This window comes from Pseudophryne corroboree, chromosome 12, assembly GCF_028390025.1.
Source record: "Pseudophryne corroboree isolate aPseCor3 chromosome 12, aPseCor3.hap2, whole genome shotgun sequence".
In the NCBI taxonomy this organism is placed as follows: Eukaryota; Metazoa; Chordata; class Amphibia; order Anura; family Myobatrachidae; genus Pseudophryne; species Pseudophryne corroboree.
The window spans coordinates 67,353,451-67,373,820 of NC_086455.1; the positions used below are offsets into that span (position 1 = coordinate 67,353,451).

The 20,370-nt window shown below is 45.4% G+C and overlaps 1 protein-coding gene across 2 annotated transcripts in view; it reads right to left on the reverse strand.

The window, feature by feature from the left end:
- Positions 1-20,370, reverse strand: part of TUNAR (TCL1 upstream neural differentiation-associated RNA) — a 112,486-nt gene that overhangs the window by 58,943 nt on the left and 33,173 nt on the right. The gene's annotated exons all lie outside the window — the stretch shown is intronic.

Below are 20,370 nucleotides of genomic sequence, written 5' to 3' on the forward strand. Positions count from 1 at the left end.
ATAGCGGCTCCGCAGGAGACTGGGCACAAAAGTAAAAGCTTTTAGGTCACCTGGTGTGCACTGGCTCCTCCCCCTATGACCCTCCTCCAAGCCTCAGTTAGGATACTGTGCCCGGACGAGCGTACACAATAAGGAAGGATTTTGAATCCCGGGTAAGACTCATACCAGCCACACCAATCACACCATATAACTTGTGATCTAAACCCAGTTAACAGCATGATAACAGAGGAGCCTCTAGAAAAGATGGCTCACTACAGCAATAACCCGATTTTTTGGTAACAATAACTATGTACCAGTATTGCAGACAATCCGCACTTGGGATGGGCGCCCAGCATCCACTACGGACTACGAGAAATAGAATTATCGGTAAGTAAATTCTTATTTTCTCTGACGTCCTAGTGGATGCTGGGGACTCCGTAAGGACCATGGGGATTATACCAAAGCTCCCAAACGGGCGGGAGAGTGCGGATGACTCTGCAGCACCAAATGAGAGAACTCCAGGTCCTCCTCAGCCAGGGTATCAAATTTGTAGAATTTTACAAACGTATTTGCTCCTGACCAAGTAGCTGCTCGGCAAAGTTGTAAAGCCGAGACCCCTCGGGCAGCCGCCCAAGATGAGCCCACCTTCCTTGTGGAATGGGCTTTTACAGATTTTGGCTGTGGCAGGTCTGCCACAGAAATGTGCAAGCTGAATTGTACTACAATTCCAACGAGCAATAGTCTGCTTAGAAGCAGGAGCACCCAGGTTGTTGGGTGCATACAGAATAAACAACGAGTCAGATTTTCTGACTCCAGCCGTCCTGGAAACCTATATTTCCAGGGCCCTGACAACGTCTAGCAACTTGGAGTCCTCCAAGTCCCTAGTAGTCGCAGGCACCACAATAGGTTGATTCAGGTGAAACGCTGAAAACCACCTTAGGGAGAAACTGAGGACGAGTCCTCAATTCCGCCCTGTCCGAATGGAAAATCAGATGAGGGCTTTTACATTATAAAGCCGCCAATTCTGACACGCACCTGGCCCAGGCCAGGGCCAACAGCATGACCACTTTCCATGTGAGATATTTTAACTCCACATATTTAAGTGGTTCAAACCAATGTGACTTTTGGAACCCAAAAACTACATTGAGATCCCAAGGTGCCACTGGAGGCACAAAAGGAGGCTGTATATACAGTACCCCTTTTACAAACGTCTGAACTTCAGGGACTGAAGCTAGTTCTTTTTGGAAGAAAATTGACAGGGCCGAAATTTGAACCTTAATGGACCCCAATTTCAGGCCCATAGACACTCCTGTTTGCAGGAAATGTAGGAATCGACCTAGTTGAAAATTCCTCCGTCGGGGCCTTACTGGCCTCGCACCACACAACATATTTTCGCCAAATGCGGTGATAATGTTTTGCGGTTATATCCTTCCTGGCTTTGATCAGGATAGGAATGACTTCATCCGGAATGCCTTTCTCCTTCAGGATCCGGCGTTCAACCACCATGCCGTCAAACGCAGCCGCGGTAAGTCTTGGAACAGACAGGGTCCTTGCTGGAGCAGGTCCCTTCTTAGAGGTAGAGGCCACGGATCCTCCGTGAGCATCTCTTGAAGTTCCGGTTACCAAGTCCTTCTTGGCCAATCCGGAGCCACGAATATAGTGCTTACTCCTCTCCATCTTATGATTCTCAGTACCTTGGGTATGAGAGGCAGAGGAGGGAACACATACACTGACTGGTACACCCACTGTGTTACCAGAGCGTCTACAGCTATTGCCTGAGGGTCCCTTGACCTGGTGCAATACTTGTCGAGTTTTATAAACATGTGGAAGACTTCTGGGTGAAGTCCCCACTCTCCCGGGTGGAGGTCGTGTCTGCTGAGGAAGTCTGCTTCCCAGTTGTCCACTCCCGGAATGAACACTGCTGACAGTGCTATCACATGATTTTCCGCCCAGCGAAGAATCCTTGCAGCTTCTGCCATTGCCCTCCTGCTTCTTGTGTCACCCTGTTTACGTGGGTGACTGCCGTGATGTTGTCCGAATGGATCAACTCCGGGTGACCTTGAAGCAGAGGTCTTGCTGAGCTTAGAGCATTGTAAATGGCCCTTAGCTTCAGGATATTTATGTGAAGTGATGTCTCCAGGCTTGACCATAAGCTCTGGAAATCCCTTCCCTGTGTGACTGCTCCCCCAGCCTCGCAGGCTGGCATCCGTGGTCACCAGGACCCAGTCCTGAATGTCGAATCTGCGGCCCTCTAGAAGATGAGCACTCTGCAACCACCACAGGAGAGACACCCTTGTGCTTGGTGACAGGGTTATCCGCTGATGCATCTGAAGATGCGACCCGGACCATTTGTCCAGCAGGTCCCACTGGAAAGTTCTTGCGTGGAATCTGCCGAATGGGATTGCTTCGTAGGAAGCCACCATTTTTCCCAGAACCCTTTCATTGATGTACTGAGACTTGGCTCGGTTATAGGAGGTTCCCGACTAGCTCGGATAACTCCCTGACTTTCTCCTCCGGGAGAAACACCTTTTTCTGGACTGTGTCCAGGATCATCCCTAGGAACAGAAGACGAGTCGTCGGAATCAGCTGCGATTTTGGAATATTGAGAATCCAATCGTGCTGCCGCAACACTACCTGAGATAGTGCTACACCAACCTCCAACTGTTCCCTGGATCTTACCCTTATCAGGGAATCGTCCAAGTAAGGGATAACTAAAATTCCCTTCCTTCGAAGGAGTATCATCATTTCGGCCATTACCTTGGTAAAGACCCGGGGTGCCGTGGACCATCCATACGGCAGCATCTGAAACTGATAGTGACAGTTCTGTACCACAAACCTGAGGTACCCTTGGTGAGAAGGGTAAATTGGGACATGAAGGTAAGCATCCTTGATGTCCCGAGACATCATGTAGTCCCCTTCTTCCAGGTTCGCAATCACTGCTCTGAGTGACTCAATCTTGAATTTGAACCTCCGTATGTAAGTGTTCAAGATTTTAGATTTAGAATCGGTCTCACCGAGCCGTCCGGATTCGGTACCACAACAGTGTGGAATAATACCCCGTTCCCTGTTGCAGGAGGGGTACCTTGATTATCACCTGCTGGGAATACAGCTTGTGAATGGCTTCCAAAACTGCCTCCCTGTCAGAGGGAGACATCGGTAAAGCCGACTTTAGGAAACGGCGAGGGGGAGACGTCTCGAATTCCAATTTGTACCCCTGAGATATCACCTGAAGGATCCAGGGGTCTACTTGTGAGTGAGCCCACTGCGCGCTGAAATTCATTGAGACGGGCCCCCACCGTGCCTGATTCTGCTTGTAAAGCCCCAGCGTCATACTGAGGGCTTGGCAGAGGCGGGAGAGGGCTTCTGTTCCTGGGAACTGGCTGATTTCTGCAGCCTTTTTCCTCTCCCTCTGTCACGGGGCAGAAATGAGGAACCTTTTGTCCGCTTGCCCACGAAAGGACTGCGCCTGATAATACGGCGTCTTCTTATGTTGAGAGGCGACCTGGGGTACAAACGTGGATTTCCCAGCTGTTGCCGTGGCCACCAGGTCTGAAAGACCGACCCCAAATAACTCCTCCCCTTAATAAGGTAATACTTCCAAATGCCGTTTGGAATTCGCATCACCTGACCCCTGTCGTGTCCATAACCCTCTACTGGCAGAAATGGACAACGCACTTAGACTTGATGCCAGTCGGCAAATATTCCGCTGTGCATCACGCATATATAGAAATGCATCTTTTAAATGCTCTATAGGCAATAATATAATGTCCCTATCTAGGGTATCAATATTTTCAGTCAGGGAATCCGACCACGCCAACCCAGCACTGCACATCCAGGCTGAGGCGATTGCTGGTCGCAGTATAACACCAGTATGTGTGTAAATACATTTTAGGATACCCTCCTGCTTTCTATCAGCAGGATCCTTAAGGGCGGCCATCTCAGGAGAGGGTAGAGCCCTTGTTCTTACAAGCGTGTGAGCGCTCTATCCACCCTAGGGGGTGTTTCCCAACGCACCCTAACCTCTGGCGGGAAAGGATATAATGCCAATAACATTTTAGAAATTATCAGTTGTTATCGGGGGAAACCCACGCATCATCACACACCTCATTTAATTTCTCAGATTCAGGAAAACTACAGGTAGTTTTTCCTCACCGAACATAATACCCCTTTTTTGGTGGTACTCGTATTATCAGAAATGTGTAAAACATTTTTCATTGCCTCAATCATGTAACGTGTGGCCCTACTGGAAGTCACATTTGTCTCTTCACCGTCGACACTGGAGTCAGTATCCGTGTCGGCGTCTATATCTGCCATCTGAGGTAACGGGCGCTTTAGAACCCTGATGGCCTATGAGACGTCTGGACAGGCACAAGCTGAGTAGCCGGCTGTCTCATGTCAACCACTGTCTTTTATACAGAGCTGACACTGTCACGTAATTCCTTCCAACAGTTCATCCACTCAGGTGTCGACCACCTAGGGGGTGACATCACTATTACAGGCAATCTGCTCCGTCTCCACATCATTTTTCTCCTCATACATGTCGACACAAACGTACCGACACACAGCACACACACAGGGAATGCTCTGATAGAGGACAGGACCCCACTAGCCCTTTGGGGAGACAGAGGGAGAGTTTGCCAGCACACACCAGAGCGCTATATATATATACAGGGATAACCTTATATAAGTGTTTTTCCCCTTATAGCTGCTGTATTATTTAATACTGCGCGTAATTAGTGCCCCCCTCTCTTTTTTTAACCCTTTCTGTAGTGTAGTGACTGCAGGGGAGAGCCAGGGAGCTTCCCTCCAACGGAGCTGTGAGGGAAAATGGCGCCAGTGTGCTGAGGAGATAGGCTCCGCCCCCTTTTTGGCGGCCTTATCTCCCGTTTTTCTGTGTATTCTGGCAGGGGTTAAATTCATCCATATAGCCCAGGAGCTATATGTGATGCATTTTTTTTGCCATCCAAGGTGTTTTATTGCGTCTCAGGGCGCCCCCCCCCAGCACCCTGCACCCTCAGTGACCGGAGTGTGAAGTGTGCTGAGAGCAATGGCGCACAGCTGCAGTGCTGTGCGCTACCTTGTTGAAGACAGGACGTCTTCTGCCGCCGATTTTCCGGACCTCTTCTGTCTTCTGGCTCTGTAAGGGGGCCGGCGGCGCGGCTCTGGGACCTATCCATGGCTGGGCCTGTGATCGGTCCCTCTGGAGCTAATGTCCAGTAGCCTAAGAAGCCCAATCCACTCTGCACGCAGGTGAGTTCGCTTCTTCTCCCCTTAGTCCCTCGATGCAGTGAGCCTGTTGCCAGCAGGACTCACTGAAAATAAAAAACCTAAACTTAAACTTTTCACTAAGCAGCTCAGGAGAGCCACCTAGTGTGCACCCTTCTCGTTCGGGCACAAAAATCTAACTAAGGCTTGGAGGAGGGTCATAGGGGGAGGAGCCAGTGCACACCAGGTGACCTAAAAGCTTTTACTTTTGTGCCCAGTCTCCTGCGGAGCCGCTATTCCCCATGGTCCTTACGGAGTCCCCAGCATCCACTAGGACGTCAGAGAAAAGAAAAAAGATCAGAAAAATAGAGGAACATCTGAATTCAGAAAATTTAGAACTACCGAAAACAAAAGAGAAGGTTAAAATCTTCAACTTCAGTAAATATGTCCTCAATGAGCCTGAAATTTCCCTACTGGAAAAAGTTTTTAAATTTGCAACATCAGCAAGGTTAAATAAATTTAATGTGTATGTGAACATCCAAAAATATCCATAAAAATGTTCTTTGCAGCCAAACAACAATTAGATGATGATATCTCAGATAAGGAGATACCCGTTAGACCTTTTAAACCAAAATCTATATTTAATCTGACCTATATGAAGGGAAACTTTGTGGAGACCTTTGGTTCACTGGTAAATAGAGATATAGATTAATTAAGGTTGGAAAATGGCAATTTTAACCTCACAAAGAAGGAAAATTAGGCTCTCGGGTTTGAGGTCAAATAAAGAAATAATAATAAAACCCAAAGACAAAGGGGAAGGGATTGTCCTCACAGATGTAGATAAGTAGGAGGCTTAGGTATTAAGATAGTTAAATGACGCTAGTACTTACAAAAAGGTAAGAAGAGACCCTCCCAAAAGGATTCTGATTAATTTTACATTGTTGGTGTGTGTATATATCAGGGACGTGCAGTCAGGGGAGGCAGGGGAGGCAGTGCCTCCCCTGTGATTAATTATTAAAATCATACAAAGAAGATACTTATGACACATAGTCTGTGTCATAAGTATCTTCTTTATTTAATTCTAATAATTTGATGCATTTAAATGACTTTGGGAGGCACTGATAGCAGTGCCTCCCGTGGATAATGGGAACGGGGCAGAGCGGGGGGCGGGGCCAAATACTGGGCTGTAAAAGCCCATTGAAACAAAGCAGGAAAGCGGCACTGAAACAAGTGCCTCGCTGACAGGGACACCACCCCCATGTCAGCGAGGCACCTGTGATTGGGCAGCGGATCCAGTGCTGGATCCGCTGTCCAATCACCAACACGACGCTGGAGGGGGAAGAGGCGGCGGGACCCGGCGGCTGTGACTGGCGTTGGAGCGACGAGCCTGAAGCAGGAGTGAGGGGTGAGTTCTATGTTTGTATGTTTGTGTTGTCTTGTCCCCGTAGTGCTCACCTCTCCTCCTGGCCCTCCGCCTCCAGCCGCTGCCGCCTCCTTCCTGCCTGCGGCACTGTGACTTGTGTTGCCAGGCGCGTCCCATTGCTAAGCAACGGGCCGGGAGCTGTCTGTGAGCTGTGAGTGAGAGTGAGCCCGGGACTTCTCTCTCTCTCTCTCTCTCTCTCTAGAGAGATTACTTACCTACATCCCAAGCCGGTCACGTCCACTTGTCCAGTATTTATTTCTATTCTTGTTCCAGGTGCCTGGTTCCAATATGGATTCTACTGGACAAGTGGACGTGACCGGCGTGGGATGTAGGTAAGTAATCTCTCTCTTATTTTTACAGGAACCACCTATTGGATTCTACTGGACAAGTGGACGTGACCGGCGTGGGATGTAGGTAAGTAATCTCTCTCTTATTTTTACAGGAACCACCTATTGGATTCTACTGGACAAGTGGACGTGACCGGCGTGGGATGTAGGTAAGTATGTGTGAGTGTGTAAGTGTGTTTTTAATAAACTTTTACTGTCACGGTGTGCGAGTTGTCTTTTTATTTGGGTATTTTTTGTTGTTGTAGAACTACAGATACCAGCAGGCCCGTTATTTCCCCGCATGCTGGTACTTGAGGTTCTCCAAGTACCAGCAAGCGGGGGAGGCTTGCTGGGCCTTGTAGTTCCACAACAAAAAACAATACTCTTTGTTTTACACACTTATGGCTATCAGCCTGGCACCCACCGCCTAGGGGTGCTGGGGACAGCCTCGGGCTTCACCCCTGGCCCTTGGGTGCCTGGAGGGGGGGACCCCTTCATTTAAGGGGTCCCCACACCTCCAGGGAACCCCGGTCAGGGGTGACTAGTTGGGGGGGTAATGCCACGGCCGCAGGGACCTACGTAAATGTGTCCCCCGGCTGTGGCATTATGTCCCTAGCTAGTGGAGCCCGGTGCTGGTTTCAAAAATACGGGGGACCCCTACGTCTTTTGTCCCCCATATTTTTTGGAACCAGGACCGGACTAAGAGCCCGGTGCTGATTCTCTAAATACGGGGAACCCCTGTCCAATTTTTCCCCAGTATTTAAACAACCAGGACCGGCTCAAAGAGCCCGAAGCTGGTTACACTTAGGAGGGGGGACCTCACGCATTTTTTTTTAACCCATTCAGACCCTTTTCCATTAAGTTAATGGAAGCCCTGGACAACAAAATTGCATTCATGTCCTCCTCCCACTCCCTTCCCAGTCCCAAACACTATTTTTTTTTCTATAAAAATGTACAATATATCACAAGTATGATGAGCAGGCAGGCAGCGGGCATTGGCGGCATCGGACTGAGATGCAAATTAGTGGCGGAGGGCTGGGTCAGTTGATGGTGGGTGAGTTTGTAAGCCATTGGCAGTGGCACAGGGCATCGACTCAGGGTCAGTAGCGGGCATTTACTCGGCGGCGGTAGGGGTCATCGGCAGATTCGGTGGACATTATGGCTGTAGTGCCTCACCAGCCACTGACCTCACCGCACGCCACTGGTATATATATATATATATATATATATAATGGAGTATCACTGATTTAGAAGGGACATTATTGCTTCCTGAAAATCCTAGTATACCGGTTATTTATATTTTACCAAAAGTCCTTAAAGATATTCATAATCCCCCCAGGAGACCAATAGTGTCAGGAATTAATTCCATTACTGTGAACATTTTAGAATTCATGGACTTTCATTTACAGCCATTAGTAATTAAAAAACAAATCCCACCTCAAAGACACTAGAGACATGCTAAATGTTTTAAAAGATATGTAGTGGAATGAGGATTACTATATTGTAACAGCAGACCTAAGTTCACTTTATATGATCATTAACCATGATGTTGGAGGGAAGCAGTGGTCACTTTCTTAGAAGACAGAGAATATGGATTATAACTATCAAAATAATTACTTTCACTTTAAAGATCATTTTTGCATGCAAAAGGTGGGAACAGTGATGGGTACCCGGTTCATCCTGAGCTATGGCAAAATGTTTATGGGGATGTGGGAAACCAAACATGTTTGGCTTGATGATCGGTTCGGGGTGAGCCTGGTATCCTGGTCTAGATTTATTGATGACATACTGTTTGTGTGACCACTCTCTGTGATTACTTAAATCACAATGACTATAATATTGTACTAACATTTGACATTAGTAACATCAGTGTCCATTTTCTGGATCTGATGATCTATGTGGAAGATGGTATCTTGAAAACTTGAAACTACGTAAAACCGATGGATTCAGGAACCTATATTCATACTAACAGCTGTCATCACAGCAATTGGCTGGATTCAAATCCCAGTAGTCAGTTACAAAGACTTAAAAGAAATTGTACGGATGACAGCGTGTATAATGAACAAGCAGAAATAATGATTAGAAAATTGAAACATAGTGGTTATGGTGAAAGAGGTATTAATAAAACAAAAGAGAATTGTGGAAGGTTAAACAGAAATGACCTTTTGGTCCAGAAGGAGAATAAGGATATACGTAAGGACAGTAAAAAATATTTTTCATTGACCTTTATATCAGGGTATAATATTCAATCTAAACAAATAGAGTGTATAATTAAAACTCATTGGCCAATACTAAAAAGTGACCCCCTGTTAAAGGAGCTTATTCCAGATAGACTTCAATTAATTTATCAGAAAGCCAAAAATATTAAGAACAATCTAGTGAGGAGTGCTATGTCCCCTCCCAAATGTTTGATCTCTTTCTAAAGGCATTTTTAGATGTTGGTTGTGTTGATTGTGTAAAACCATAAAAGGAGAAAGCAAGTGCACAGAGGTCACAATAAATGGACATAATTATAAAATAGATGAGTTTATTACCTGCACCTCAAGGAATATAATTTATTTTTTGGGGTGCAGTTGTGGAATGTTTTATATTGGAAGGACCTCTAGAAATTTAAAAACAAGATTAGCTGAAGACCTGCGAAACATAAAAAATGGTCTGGAAACTCACGCACTTTCGGCTCATTTTAATAATGTTCATACTAGAAACTGTAAAGATAGATATAATAACATTTGGAGCTCTAAATCAGGTTAAGGGGGTTTGGAGATGTAATGACATAGCCAAAAGATTAGCCAATACTGAAATGCAGTATAAGGACCTTGAAGTCAAATGGTTTTTAGCTTAAACTGCATGAAATTGAAGTTATGTTTTGCAATATATACAGTATGATCAACTGTATAAATAGTTGGAAGTGGAATTGCCTTTATATAAGCATGTGGAATAAGACATTTAAATTTTGTTTTTATGAAAAGGTCTACTTTCGATATGTCCAACACGATTATTAGGAATTCACTCAACCAACTAAATCTGCCACCATGGAACTTTTGTTGCAAGCCAATAAGGAAAAGGACTTCCTGGAAAAAGATTTCTTAACAATTGTTATATAAGTATGCATTGTTCTTTGTTTATTGTGGAGTATTTTAATCACTATAAATTTTTTAAGAAAACTGATATGTATTTAATTTTAAAATCGAGTTCTGTTAGATATATGAATGTGTGGAATCTTTTATGATAGTTGAGACCTTTTTTTAATATGATGTCTTTTGCACTTTTTAGTGCCGGTCACGTGGTATGGCCAGTATAGCCGAACTGCAATTTACAAATTTTATCTGTATTGCTAAAGATGGTCACGGAGGGATTTCCAGTGGGACTGATCACCACTATCATATTTATATTGCTAAAGATGGCCGCAGTGGGTCTGATTATTTAAACAAAAAAGAAGAAAAGTGGGTGGGCGCTAGTTTAATGGCTATAGGACACCTAAAATATAAGTGCTGTTGTACTGGTTGCGGCTTCCCAAGGTTGAGGTGCTGATCCTCAACCAAAAAAAGTTGCAGAACAAAGAATACTCGGTGAAGCGCTACCATTCAACAGCATAAATAAATTTATTATTAAAAAAACATATAAAAACTGTCACAATTCAGTGAAATAAGCCCAATATCCTGTATTATAGTAAGCTCATATATTATGTATCAAACAATCATAACACAAATGGTAACAATGTATACGTATATGATAGAAACTCCTTAGGAGAAAGAAAACCACCTATATTCTGGTGGAGACTGCAGCATTTATAATTAGATGACCCTCATTGTGTTAAGCTCCATGCATGGACTATTTAGTCATGTAGATTTTCTTTAGAAGTCCATCCGTTTTTAAATGATGTAGGTGTAGTGTGATTATAATCTAACCACCATTTGATAGAGAGCTTAAATGCTCGCAGTGAGTTACTTCCAACGGAAATTACGGTTTATTGGGTAGCTCTAATGGACATGCTTCCATATGTAGATGACTTTAAGCTGTAATTGCTATTTGAAAAAGTCCCGTATGTACGGCTTACCCAAACCTTTCCGTGATGAGAAGATTGATTGCTATCTCCTGTATATCGGTGGGCGCCGGCTGCCCACACTCAGGTCCTGCTGTGCGTCGATGTCCGGACGCTGATAGGGAACCAGATGGAGATCAACCTTCAAGTGCTGGTGTCGGAGCGTGGATGTAAACCTGTATTGCATAAGCTCGTAGCTCCGTCTGCGGGAGCCGCCGAACACCCTTGTGCACTGATGTAGAAGCGCGGCTTGATGTCCCCAGGCCGTGCGCTTATGTTCTATTAGCGGGAGCCGTTGAACACACTCCTTGTGTGTGGATGCTTTGAGGAGCTCAGGATATCGGATCGACGTCGGGCGGATGCTTGACGCGTTTCTCAGCCACAAAACAGGGGCTGTTTCATCAGAAGTCCTTCGATCCGATATCCTGAGCTCCTCAAAGCATCCACACACAAGGAGTGTGTTCAACGGCTCCCGCTAATAGAACATAAGCGCACGGCCTGGGGACATCAAGCCGCGCTTCTACATCAGTGCACAAGGGTGTTCGGCGGCTCCCGCAGACGGAGCTACGAGCTTATGCAATACAGGTTTACATCCACGCTCCGACACCAGCACTTGAAGGTTGATCTCCATCTGGTTCCCTATCAGCGTCCGGACATCGACGCACAGCAGGACCTGAGTGTGGGCAGCCGGCGCCCACCGATATACAGGAGATAGCAATCAATCTTCTCATCACGGAAAGGTTTGGGTAAGCCGTACATACGGGACTTTTTCAAATAGCAATTACAGCTTAAAGTCATCTACATATGGAAGCATGTCCATTAGAGCTACCCAATAAACCGTAATTTCCGTTGGAAGTAACTCACTGCGAGCATTTAAGCTCTCTATCAAATGGTGGTTAGATTATAATCACACTACACCTACATCATTTAAAAACGGATGGACTTCTAAAGAAAATCTACATGACTAAATAGTCCATGCATGGAGCTTAACACAATGAGGGTCATCTAATTATAAATGCTGCAGTCTCCACCAGAATATAGGTGGTTTTCTTTCTCCTAAGGAGTTTCTATCATATACGTATACATTGTGACAATGCTAAATTCCTTTGTCGTATAAACAACCCTTTATGAAGCTAAGAACTCTGTACGCTGTTTGCTTAAGAAGTACCGTAATGGTACGCTATTGGCGTAGCGATCGCTCAGCCGTAGGCGAGACGCTCAAGCGTCACGTTCGCTCACGGCCCAGTGATCACAGGACACGTTATTGGTTATGACTAGGGGAATGATTCGCTGTAGCGTAGCGTGCGCTCGAGACCACGAGGAGGTCACCAGCGATGCAGACGCTCACAACACTATACCTTTATGTTAAAACCTTATACCAATGAAATACACTGAATACCTTAATGTGAGTACAGGGTGTAAATGCAACCTTGTGTAACCTGACTAACTACAAAGCTGCTTGAGCGTCACCGACGCTCAAGTGAACACTTAACACTATAGAAAATGCACAGATACTGGTTTAGGTTCCAAAGCCTATTAACTGTATTATATCTAATATACTTGTAAAAGGGGATAACAGTACAAATGATACACTACAATATAACAGAGACTTCCTAACCACAGAACTAAACAATAAATACAAAAAGACAATACTACTCTGACCTAAATGAAATACAATACAATACTATAATACTATGGGAGATATAAGAGAAAAAGAGGAGAGAGAGAGAGAGAGAGAGAGATGGAGAGAAATTGGCTCACAGAAAGACAATGATTACGGAGAGAAACTTACGCACAAAGGGTATGATCGCCTGCGCCTCGATATCCAGCTCCCGGCTATCAGCAGATAACCGTTGATGAGAGAGTGAGAGCTGGATGTGGTCGGCCTGCCTATTTATGCCCCACACACAATGCAATCTCATAGTCCCTACAATCCCATTGTCCATTGGCCGAAGGAATTCGGCCCTGCATCATAACAAAAGGTCATAGGGTGATTCATACAGGTGGGCTGTGACGATTTCCAACAGCTCAGGTGGGTGGGAAACTGGGTTTCCCGCCGCATACCTGAGTATGAGTAAATAATGGAAATGGACATAAACTTCTTATGTCCATAACTATTCGCACGAGCGATTAATACGCTCCAAACCAACACCGGAATATTGCTAATTAAATACTCTTCCGATGGGTACCAAACACTGCTGTATGATTCCTGTTAGACCCTTCGTACGATATAAAGAGGGATTCCTCAGCTCTGGGACATTGTATTTTAACCAAACTTTCAGAATCTATCAAAGGGACCATGATCTATAAACTACATTAATTGTGAAAATATGTAACGAATGAGTCGCACGCTACGACTACATAAACTCTACCGTAAATACGCATACCGCGCCTGCGAGTGCACGCTATTGCGGGTATGCGCCTCCACGGGAGAGCGTACGCACGCGCAGCGCGGACCAGTGTGCGGTGCAAATATGGCAACGTGCATTGAGACATTTTTCTGACTTTGACAGTCCACCCTTTGGCAGTCAATAATAACTGCCACAAAACATTTAAGGAGAAAAATGTAAGTCAGGGGTTAATTGATTTCCATGGTTGGGTAGGGGAGAAGAGTGGAGTAGGTGTGAAGAGGGTATGACCTAGTGAGAAAGTAGAAGCATGTGTGTATGAGTCCATGTTTGGAGGGTCATGTATCATCGTGCCGTACGTGTGGTAAATCAAGCTTCGAGGTATTGCGAAGTATACATTTGAATTCCTTCTTGTCCTGTGGTACAGGTCTGTGGATGGGCTGTCAAACTCTACCGAGCTCATTTCGGCTGTGGTTGTAACAAAATGGGGATGCACATTTTAGTTGATGATACATGAATGGGGGAGGTATGTGGTTGCTGCTATCTGTGCCTGTATTCCCTATCGTCTATGTGTATCGTTATCTGGGGGTTGTAGAGATGAAGATAAAGAACACTTACGAAAAATGCAATGATATTCTATGTCAGGGAAATGTACATCTGTTGTTGAAGTTGTGTTCGGTATCTGTTGAGAGTCGTCTTCTTTGCGCTGTATTGCTCCTTGGGCATGAGCAAATAGCTTTGTCTGAGCCATCAGATTTACAAAAAATGTTGGGCTAGCGTGAGTTTAAAAATACTAGGGAAACTGGGGATCCATGGCAAAGTTCATCAAGTGTCCATATTTAAAGTTGTCAAATCTTCTTCTTTGGTCAATCCGTTGTCTGTATACATCTCGTCTCGTCAGCTTCCTCGTCCAAGGGGGTCTTTGTATCTTGGAGAAAAGCAGAAAAACAGGTGAAAGAAACGGACCGTATAATCGCATTTTCATCACATTCTGGTTTCTATCATTGGGTCATAAATCAAATCCAGGTTAATTACAGTTTCCTCGCTCCTCAAGCTCATCACTTTTGTACTTTGTTTGCACCTCATTAAAGCCTGCCCGCATCTAAATATCAATCCAATCGATATAACAACACCCAAGATACATAGGAGAAACTTTCCAACATCCATTATGACTCCTTGAGCCCAGTCTCCTAAACCGGAGAACCAATTTCGCGGGTTCAACCATGACACCCAACCAGTCAGCTCATTACCTACAGCAGCAAGGGTGAGATTGTGTTTTCGACGAAATTCCCACTTTAATTGCAGAATATCGTCCATCTTTTGGTCTATGACCTCTACCGGGTCCTCGGTGCTATTTGTGATATACGTGCAACACTTTATGCCGTACTGTGTTGCCAATGTAACACAATATCCGCCTGTTACTGCTGTAAGATAATTAAGAACCATCCTATGCTGAACTAGTTCTGTTTTGTAAGCTTGAAGTTCTCTTCCAGTGTATCTAAACGTGTCATCATACATTTCAGTGATATTATCTAACAAATTGGCGAGTGCGGAAATGTATCTATAATTCATCACACCTCGAGCGGTGCGAGTGAAATCTAACGCTACCAGAACCTGAATCCCGGTGGATTCATGGATAAGATCAGAGGCCGGATGCTCTAACCTTTCTGACAGTTGTCTTTTAACTCGGTGCTCGTAATGAGTGTGAGTATAAGGAGCTTGGGCACCACGGTGTATGTCCTTCATTTTGTCATGTGTAACAGTCATCACTTCAGGCAATACTTTTCCAATATAACACAATCCTTCAGAGTTTGGGGCAAGCCACTTGTACGCCTTTCTCCCGCATATGAAATATGCATCATCGGGGAGAACATATGGGACGGAGAAGGACATGACCATGTTACAAACCTTCCAGGTGAAATCTCCTGACCCTAATTCTTCCATCTGCCTAATGCACGTATCGGTTTGTACGATATGTGCACAGTATCCTGGTGATACCTCTCCAACTCTAGTAATCCTATTTCCTAGGGTATATCGATATCGGAAAGATTTTCCTCTACTGGCTATGTGGCGTACGAGCTCTGTATCTGTAGGCATTCTATCTGCTCTGTGTGAGAAGGTCATGGTGTGGTTACTCCATGACACTTCCCAATTTCCCGGTTTTCTGGGATTGGAGATGTTAAAACATATGAGGGACCTATCCACATGGTATTGGTGGAGCTTCAAACTAGGAGGGCTGGAGATGTTAAACCTCCGATCCACCGGTCTCCCACCACTTAGCTCAAGTACCTCCCCTAACGTTAAAGGAAATGGTACTAGCCCTGATTTGCTGTGACCCTGAGGTACTTGAGAGCATACCCAACAATCTGTTTGGTTTAACACGTTACCCACTAGAGAGTGATAGTCACTCAATGGATGCCGGTCCATATGGATATTAAAACTAGATTGGCATTTCTTTATGCATCCATCTTCAACCAGATTATCACAGAGCCTACAGATACAATTTTCTTCAGCTAACAATCCATCACAATTTCTTCTATCGGATCGTTTTCTGATACTCGCCTTTGCTTGTTGGTTTGGTTGATCTTGGAAAACTACGCCTCCATCATCATAATCGGAACCCATTCCAGAACCTCTCTCGACCTCTATGGTACTCTCGCCGGAACAGACTGCTCTGGTCAACATCATGGTTAACATCAAAATCCGGATCACAGTCTCTTGGGGCAAGTCCATCTTTGAGGAGGAAATAGAGAAGAATGAGAAGGGGGAAAAAGAAATTTTAAGGGAGAGGGGATGGGGAGTGGAGAAAACAATAAAAGGGAGAGGGGAGTCGACAGCTGCTTTCGATCTTCAAGGCTCAGGTGCCGCCTCAGTCCTCCTGGAACAGACACTCCAGTGATACAACCTCTACCGTCTGTTCCTTGTCACGGGACTTCTCGGGATCAGCAACCTTCTTGCAGTGGGATGAATGGACCCAAGTCTCTTTCTCAGCAACCTTCAATGCTGTGGTGCTGGTCAATAAGACCTGGTATGGTCCTTCCCATCTATCAATAAGACAACCTGAGCGTAGAAAATTTCGTATCATTACATAATCCCCAGGTTCAATGTCATGACAATTACTATCTGGTAAATCAGGAATCACCAACTTCAGATTATCATTTTGATTCCTCAACTGCTTACTCATGTTAATCAAGTATTTTACAGTTACTTCATTGTTACATTTCAAATCATCCTGAGGGTTAATCATGACATGCGGTTGTCGACCAAACAGAATTTCAAAAGGAGACAGATGAAGAGGGGACCTGGGAGTGGTTCTGATGCTATACAGAACAATGGGTAAAGCTTCTGGCCACGTCAATCCTGTCTCTGCCATTACTTTACTCAATTTATTTTTAATAGTGCTGTTCACTCTTTCGACCTTCGCACTCGCCTGTGGACGGTACGGAGTGTGCAGCTTGCTATCAATTCCCATCAACTTACACATTCCTTGAAAGACATCACCTGTAAAATGGGTACCCCTATCACTTTCAATGATTCTAGGGATACCATATCTACATACAAATTCCTGCACAATTTTCTTAGCTGTAAACATAGCGGTATTTGTAGCTGCTGGAAAAGCTTCGACCCAATTCGAGAAAACATCTATACAAACAAGTACATATTTCAAATTTCGACATGGGGGTAATTGAATGAAGTCAATTTGTATTACTTGAAAAGGGCCGCCGGCAGGTGGGATATGGGATGGTTCTGTAGGTATTGCTTTTCCAATATTCTTTCTCAGACAGGTAAGGCATGACATTGCTCTCTTACTCGCATGAGAGGAGAATCCTGGGGCGCACCAGTATGCTCTTACCAATTTGCACATCCCCTCCCTGCCTAGATGAGTCAGCCCGTGAGCTGCTTCAGCCAGACATGGAAGGTATGCCCTGGGGGCCACTGGTTTACCATGTCCATCCGTCCAGAGCCCTGAGGACTCCTGGCCATATCCCTTTGCCTTCCAGACTGCTCTTTCCTGTGTGGAACACAAATTCTGCATCTCACACAACTTCTGTGTGTTGATGGTATTAAATACCATCAACTGTGTGGTGTCTGTCCGTGTGGGGGTAGCAGCTGCAAGCTTTGCGGCTTCGTCTGCTCGGCTGTTACCAAGGGATACTGGGTCTTGACTATATGTATGTGCTTTACATTTGATAACAGCCACTCTGTCGGGTTCCTGTATCGCTGTTAGAAGCCTTTTTATGTGAGCTGCATGCGCTATCGGTGTGCTAGCTGCCGTCATGAAATTTCTGAGCCGCCATAGCGCTCCGAAATCATGGACTACCCCGAAGGCGTATCTAGAATCGGTGTAGATATTGGCAGACTTACCCTTAGCCAATTCACATGCTCTGGTTAGGGCGACCAGTTCAGCAACCTGGGCTGAGTGAGGTGGGCCTAGCGGTTCCGCTTCTATGGTGTCTTGGTCATCTACGACTGCGTATCCAGTACACAAGTCTCCCGAGTCTGACTGTCTGTGACAACTACCGTCCGTGTAGAACGTGAGTTCTGCATCTTCTAGTGGATTGTCACTGATGTCAGGCCTTGCGGTAAAATTTTGGGTCAAATATTCCATACAATCATGTGTATCTTCCTTTGCATTAAATCCTCCTTCCCCATCACTCTCACCTTCCACCCTTTGTGTCTGACCAGGCACACCTGGGAGAAATGTTGCAGGGTTTAATGCACTGCATCTCCTTATGGTGATGTTTACGGGGGCCATTAATGCCAATTCCCATCTTGTAAACCTTGCTGATGAGACGTGTCTGGTTTGGGCAGAATTCAATAAGGCAGATACCGCATGCGGTGTATGGATTGTGAGATTGTGGCCTAGCACGACATCTTCGCTTTTCGTCACTAGCAATGCTATCGCCGCAACGCTACGCAAGCATGTGGGGAGGGATCGCGCTACCGTGTCTAGTTGAGCGCTGTAGTATGCAACTGGCCTGCTGGCGTCACCGTGTTTTTGGGTTAGTACACCTGCTGCGCACCCAGCACTTTCTGTTCCGTATAGTTCAAAGGGTTTCCCATAGTCTGGCATACCTAGTGCTGGTGCCTGCGTTAGACACTGTTTGAGTCTCTCAAATGCTGTTTCGGATTCGTCTGTATGCGAAATCCGATCAGGTTTGTTTGAGGAGACCATTTCCTGCAAAGGTAGCGCCAATATGGAAAACCCTGGGATCCAATTACGGCAATACCCACACATTCCTAAAAATGTCCTGATCTGTTGCTGGGTTTGTGGCAGTGTCATGTCTCTAATGGCTTGGATTCTATCAGCGGTCAGGTGTCTCAGTCCTTGTGTTAGACAGTGTCCCAAATATTTTACCTTAGCTTGGCATAATTGCAACTTGTCTTTGGAAACCTTGTGACCTGTGTCTGAAAGATGAAACAGGAGCTGTTTCGTATCCTTCAGGGATGCCTCCAATGAATCAGAACACAGTAGTAGATCATCCACGTACTGTATCAACACTGATCCACTCTCCGGTTGGAAAGACTGTAAACAATCATGCAAAGCCTGAGAAAATATACTTGGACTATCTATGAAACCTTGGGGTAACCGAGTCCACGTGTATTGGACTCCTCTGTATGTGAATGCAAACAAATATTGGCTGTCAGGGTGCAGAGGTACCGAAAAGAAAGCGGAGCAGAGGTCAATAACAGTGAAAAATTTGGCAGTGGGAGGAATTTGCATTAGGATGACAGCTGGATTAGGCACTACGGGGAACTGACTCTCAACTATTTTGTTAATCCCCCTTAGATCCTGCACTAGCCTGTAACCCCTCCCCCCACTCTTTTTAACAGGGAAGATGGGACTATTTGCTGTGCTGGACGTTCTTACTAGAATGCCCTGTTGTAGCAAGCGCTCTATTACGGGAAAAACTCCTAACTCCACCTCTGGCTTCAGAGGATACTGTGGGATTTTTGGAGCTATCCTACCATCTTTTACTTGTACAACTACTGGAGCTACATTTGCCATTAATCCAGTGTCCTGTCCATCTTTTGTCCAAAGTGACTCTGGTATCTGAGATGTCATCTCTTCTACTTGGGATGGATTCCTATTTGTCATAATGGAATGTGACATTAATTTTGATGGGGAGTCTAACATGTCTCGTACTTCCTGAGCGTGATTCTCAGGGATGTCCAAGAATACACCTTCAGGAGTACAATAAATGACGCAACCCATTTTACATAGTAAGTCTCTACCCAGGAGATTAGTTGGTGCCGATGCAGCCAGCAAAAAGGAATGCTTGGTATGCAAAGGCCCTATTGTAATCTCGGCTGGTTTGCTAACAGGGTAGTGCTGGACTACTCCTGTTACTCCCATGGCTGGAATTGTCCTACCAGTGGTTCTCATGCCCACTGTCGAATTTAACACTGACTTGGCCGCCCCTGTGTCTACAAGAAAGTTTAAAGTTTTACCAGCTACATTGATTGCAATTTCTGGTTCGCTTCCAAGACTAGCAATCAACTTAACTGGGTGCAGATTACAGGTATGGCCACACCCCTATTGGGTATGCTGACCTCCCTGAATCCCGTTGGCAGCAACTACTTGTGAGGGGGTTAGCTGGGAACTACCAGAGGCATGCCAACCTCTGTTCGGGGGGTATCTTTTTGTTTCCCCTGTATGTGGCTCAAAACTCCGCCTCTGTGGACCCTGCTCCCAATGTCGTGTGTTGTGTTGTTGTCTAGGGGGTTGAAAAGATCTTTGTACATTCTTTGTTCTACATTCTCGTGCATAGTGTCCCGGTCTGTTACAAGAAAAACATGTTATTACACTTGCCTTACCCACAGGATTCGGTGGTACATACGCAGGCTGCCTTGTGGTCAGCGCCTGTATACTTACGGACATCAACTTATCACTTTGCGACTCCCTGTGCCTAGTGATATTTCTGTCGTGATCAATAGCAACCTCTCTCAATGTGGACACTGACAGACCTCGCCAGCATGGTTGCGTGGTCTGAACCCTAGTCTTTAATGTTTCCTTTAAACCATCCATCAGTACAGATACTGCTA